This window comes from Delphinus delphis, chromosome 10 (assembly GCF_949987515.2).
Source record: "Delphinus delphis chromosome 10, mDelDel1.2, whole genome shotgun sequence".
NCBI lineage: Eukaryota > Metazoa > Chordata > Mammalia > Artiodactyla > Delphinidae > Delphinus > Delphinus delphis.
The window spans coordinates 33,649,987-33,655,986 of NC_082692.2; positions in this window are offsets into that span (position 1 = coordinate 33,649,987).

Genomic DNA, 6,000 nt, shown 5'->3' on the forward strand with positions numbered 1-6,000 from the left:
GTGAGGGTCCTGCTATCCCCAGCTCCACCCCCTGTATCTGCCTGTCCTTCCCCCACCAGCTGCTGGCTTCTCACCTCTTGTACTGGGAGGAAGTCGGGATCCGAGGCCCATGAAGGAAAATAGACACACTCACTGGAGTGCACACACAGGAAGGTGGCTTTCTACCCCTGACGTCTGTGGAGCGTTTCCCTGCTTGTTCAGATAGAAGGCCAAGAGTGGACTCCGGGCCCTGCTGAGGACAGGCCGGGGGTGGCGCTGGCTCTCGGCTCCTTATACCCACCTCCTCAGCACGGGGAAGTCTTGGACGTCCAACAGCATCTCCTCCAAGGCCTGCTCCACCATCTGTAGAACAGGGCTGTCTGGGAAGCCAGAAGTGAAGTGAAGCCTGGGGTGGGGATGGAGCGGGGAGAAGCAGGACCTCAGTATGTCCTTCTTGGAATTTCTCAAGTTTCCATCACCTACCGTTCCTTTTTTTTTTTTTTCCCCCAACATCTTTATTGGAGTATAATTGCCTTACAATGGTGTGTTAGTTTCTGCTGTATAACAAAGTGAATCAGCTATACATATACATATATCCCCATACCTCCTCCCTCTTGCATCTCCCTCCCACCCTCCCTATCCCACCCCTCTAGGTGGTCACAAAGCACCGAGCTGATCTCCCTGTGCTATGTGGCTGCTTCCCACTAGCTGTCTAGTTTACATTTGGTAGTGTATATATGTCCATGCCACTCTCTCACTTCGTCCCAGCTTACCCTTCCCCTTCCCCGTGTCCTCAGGTCCATTCTCTATATCTGCGTCTTTATTCCTGTCCTGCCCGTAGGTTCTTCATAACCTTTTTTTTCCTTTAGATTCCATATATATGTGTTAGCATATGATATTTGTTTTTCTCTTTCTGACTTACTTCACTCTGTGTGACAGACTCTAGGTCCATCCACCTCACTACGAATAACTCAATTTCGTTTCCCTTTATGGCTGAGTAATATTCCATTGTACATATATGCCACATCTTCTTTATCCATTCATCTGTCGATGGACACTTGGGTTGCGTCCATGTCCTGGCTATTGTAAATAGAGCTGCAATGAACATTGTGGTACATGACTCTTTTTGAATTATGGTTTCTCAGGGTATATGCCCAGGAGTGGGATTGCTGGTTCGTATGGTAGTTTTATTTTTAGTTTTTTAAGGAAACTCCATACTATTCTTCAAGCGGCTGTATCAATTTACATTCCCACCAACAGTGCAAGAGGGTTCCCTTTTCTCCACACCCTCTCGAGCATTTATTGTTTGTAGGTGTTTCACCCATCGTTCCTTTAAATCGGAGATTCTTCACTGTTTGGAGATACTGGCTTGGATGAGCGTCTCATATACACTATGGATATCACCCCCCACATAGCCTCCTAACAACGAACCCTAAGTTTAACCCTCCTGCTCCCAACCCATGCCTCCCTCCCGCTCCCAACCCATGCCTCCCTCCCCATCTCAGAGCCCGGGCCCCTCCACGCCACCTGGCATGCCAGCTGGAGCAGCTAGAAAGAGCTCCTTCAATTCACCTCCTGTCCCTCACCTCCTGAGACCTTCACCTCCCAGCGTCCAGCCCCATCCCCCTCTTGGGCTCCTCCAGCCTCATCTTTTTTCTTTGCTCTCTCTTTTCTGAGGGGGGCAGTGAAATTTATACAATATTTAAGCCGCCAGAGCCGAGTCCGGGAAGATATTATTAATGTAAAAGGGACGGGCTGCAAATGCTTTTGGACCTGGTTACAATTAGAGGGTGATTTTTCTAAAGGTCAATGAATTCAGATAATATTCAGGGGGGAGAGAAATTTAATACCTTTTTAGTGAATTAATTAATTATAATATTATATCGGCTTGGGGTTCTTTTCTAGAGTGATTAAGGGAGAGATCTGTCTTCTGTGAGGCCGGGGAGTGGTACCTGCCACAAGCGAGGACCCTGTCTCAGGGCTCAGGAAGGGGATCCTTCCCCCTCCGCTCCCTCTGGAGGTGGCCAGGGAGCTGGAGGGGCTGTGGGTAGCAGGGGAGGCAGGCGGGACCCGGTTTGGGCCGGGGCAGGTGCGGTGATTGGCAGTGCCCTTTGCCCTCAGCCTGGCCCTCCTCCTGCTGCCTGGTCGCTGAGCCACACGCCATAGCTTGAGAAGCTGCAGTGTGGGTTATGGCCTCCTCCTTTACACTTGGAGAAACCGAGGCCCACTGGGTTCAGGGCCTTGACCTGAACCCCATTATGAGTTAAGACAGACTGGGGTGGTGGAGCTGGCTGGAATAATAAGAAGGCTCCCCCTGCCTCCTGGAAAATCTCCACTGGCCTGTGTAGTTCCCCTTTCAGAAGAAAGAGGCTCTTTAAGGGCATAGCATGTGCCCAGGCTCTGCTTGTAAAATGAAAATGTCCCAGGAGTGCGGATAAGTCAAGTTGCTGTGAGGCCTGGAGAGGAAATAGCTAAGACTTCTGACACTGGAGAGCCCTGAAAGCACCCTGGGGAGCGCGCCTCTCACCCACTTGTGCATTCATTCATGTGTTCAGTCATTCAATCACTCAAACATCTGTGGCATGCCCACTCTTGTGCCATCTCGGACAGACTGAAATAGCCCTTCTGGAGGGCCCACCGACCACATCTTGAGCCCCAGGTGCTCATCTGAGCGATGGAGGTGGGCTGGGGAGACGTCTGTGGTCCCTTTCCACCCAGACAGCAGCCCGCCTCCACCTGAGGGCTGCGAGATAGTGGTTATTCATTCCCTCAGCAAACCTTGAGCACTCCTTAGAGCCAGCTCTGTGCTGGGTGCTGGGGATGTCCTGGTGGATACGGGACAGTCCCTACTCTCTAGGAGCCAGTCCCCAGGCAGGTGGGGGCGAGGAGACAGGCACATGAACAGCCATGATGATTCAGCAAGGGGGTTACAGGAAGGCAGAGGCGGTATGAAACTGAATCATGAGGGACCAGGCTGGCAAGGAGATGGAGGGGGCATTCCAGGCACAGTGCGCGAAGGCTGCCTGTGGACCAGAGGGCTGCGGAGACTGGCAGCAGATGAAGCTGGGGGGCCCAGACACTGACCAGAAGACTATGCCACGAGGCACAGGTTTTGGGTCCAGGAGGCAGGGAGCAGCAGAACTAAACGGGCCTGTGTTGAAATGTGGGCTGTGCCGCGGCTTGCCGTGTTAAGGGGAGTGGGGGAGACTTTCTCTGCCTCGGTTTCCCTTCTGTAACTGGGGACTGCCATCTCTACCTCCCAAGGTTGTTGTGGGAATTAAAGGAATAACTGAAGGGAAATGCCAGGCACAGCATCTTGGTCAAGGTGTGGTCCAGACTTACTTTCAGTTGGCCCTCGAGGGGCGGGTGGGTCAGGGCCCTGTCCCTGGTTGTCCCTGCAATTCCGGTTTCCTCCCCAGGGGCCGCCAGCGGAGGCCATAGCCTGGGGACCTCTCTGGGGGCAGGGGGAGACCAGCGCTTTCCTCCCTTCCCCGCTGGGCCTCTGCTACCCGCCCCACCGCTGTCCTTCTCCTCCTTCCCCTCGCACCTTGGCCTGGCTGCCCCCCGCCCCTCCCCCATCCTCTCCTCCCTTTCCGTGTGCGGCGGGCAGGGAGGGCTTCCCTTTGTACTATCTTTGGGGCCCTAAATTAAAATTGATGACATCTTGAAATGAGCAGTGAGGGTAATTTTGCTTCTGAGCCGGGATGCTAATGAGGCCCCTTAATGGTGCGAACGCCGAGCTGACGGGTCGTGTGTCACGCGCGGCGGCGAGGGGGGTAATGGCCGCGGTAAGTGCCGGTAATTACACCCTGTCTCGCTGTATTTTGGCAGCCCTGGCGGGAGAGCGGGGCGCTCCATCACCGCCGCCGGGGGCGCCCCCACCCACCGCGGGCCTGACAGCCAGAGATACCCCCCTACGCCCCGCCAGGCCCCCCAACTCTAGCCCCTCCCAAAAGCAGGGGCCTGGGGCCCGCCCCCCCATGCACACACTGTGTGCAACAGCGCACACACAGTCACACGCGTTGCAATTACACCACTGTGCCCCTCGCAGCCTGAGCACACACCCGTCGTGTGCCCAGCACACCGTGCTCACCCATTATGCTCCCCACCCCCCGATACTCCGTACCCTGGGAACACACAAAGATCCACGTACACACCTTCGTGGCACACACGTACGTGTGCACACAAACACGTCCTTAAATGGCGCACGTATGTTCAGTGTCTACTGTGCTTCAGGTCTGTTGCCTCTCATCCTCCGAACTCTCCTGAGTGGGGAGGTTGAGTCCCACTTTATGAGGCAGACCCTGAGCTTCGGGAGATAAGCAACTTGTCCAAGATCACACAGCTGGACAGCGGCAGAGGCGGGAGCGGAGGTCAGGTCTGTCTCACTCTGCAGTCTCGGCACCCACCACGCTTCCTCTCGTGTGTGCCTGCTTATACACCTCTCCGAGTACAGACACCTGCATGCCTGCATATGCACGTATATTTATCACACCCAGGTCACATACAACCTCTGTGCACCCAAATACGGCTACCAATGTACTGTGTGGACATTCACCCAGCCACTGTCGACACACAGATGCGTGGGTGTACTTAGCACACACACGGTTACACACACGTGCGTACGTGCTCGGATCACATGCTGTTCATACTCCACGTGCACACAGGGCGCTAGTCATGCAGCTGCTCCAGGCTCTGGCATCTCAACTTCTAAAGAAGGGAAGTAAGTCCTGGTCCACTTCCCTCCCAAGTAGTTAACTATTGCTAAGGAAGAATGACAGCTACACAAAGGCGTGTGACGTGCCCTCTTACAACATCCGCCCCCCCCCCCCGCCCCTGTGCAGAAATACACACCGGGTGCACACACAGACATCGTACAGGTGTGCACGCACTCTGAAAGTGTGGTGTATAAGCTCTCTGTGCATACAACATGCAGCCTTTAGACACATTTCTGCACAGACATGATCCACGTGCAATGACCACACATGCACAGCCCTGGTATAGAGCCCCAAGTGTGCATAGCAGTGAAAACGGAAACTCCACAAAACCCATGGTACTTGTCATGTGTATATCCTACCACCCCCCACCCCCCCGCCCTGGGCAAATGTTCATCAACCTGATTATAGTAGAGGGTAAAAGCATGGACTTTGGAGTTTGACTGCCTGGGTTCTTGGCCTGGGTCCATCACTTTACTTGCTGTGTGACCTTAAGCAAGTTACTTAACCTCTCTGTGTCTTGTTTTCCTCCTCTGTAAAATGGGATAGGGATGTTGTGAGTATTAAATGAGTTAACAGATGTAAAGCACTTGTGCCTGGCACATGGTAAGCTCCCAATAGATGTCGGGGCAAGGTGTGTATCGGCAACAAAGGGTGCACATCAGAATGTGACAAGCAGTGAAGGATGGGCAGTGGAAAGCAGAAGACAGAGTGCCCACTTAAACCTGGGGTGGTCAGGGAGGGCTTCCTGGAGGAAGAGGGCTTTGGGCTGGGCCTTGAGAAGAACTGTAGCCACCATTAATTGAGCAACCTAATTGTGGTCATTGCACGTGGATCATGTCTGTGCAGAAATGTGTCTAAAGGCTGCATGTTGGGCCCTGCACTAAACACTTGGTACGAATTAATCCCTTGAATCTTCTGTGGCTCACAGGAGGTGGGTACTGTCATGTCCACATTACAGATGAGGAGAAAAAGACCCAGAGAGACTAGGTAACTTGTCCAAGGACAGGAAGGGCTGAGAGGAGAGGAGAGGAGGGCCCCGGAATTCCAGGTGGGCGAGCAGCATGTGTCAGAAATAGAGCAACATGGGCTTCCCTGGTGGCGCAGTGGTTGAGAGTCCGCCTGCCGATGCAGGGGACACGGGTTCGTGCCCCGGTCTGGGAAGATCCCACATGCCGCGGAGTGGCTGGGCCCGTCAGCCATGGCCGCTGAGCCTGCGCGTCCGGAGCCTGTGCTCCGCAACGGGAGAGGCCACAACAGTGAGAGGCCTTCGTACTGCAAAAAAAAAAAAAAAAGAAAGAAAGAA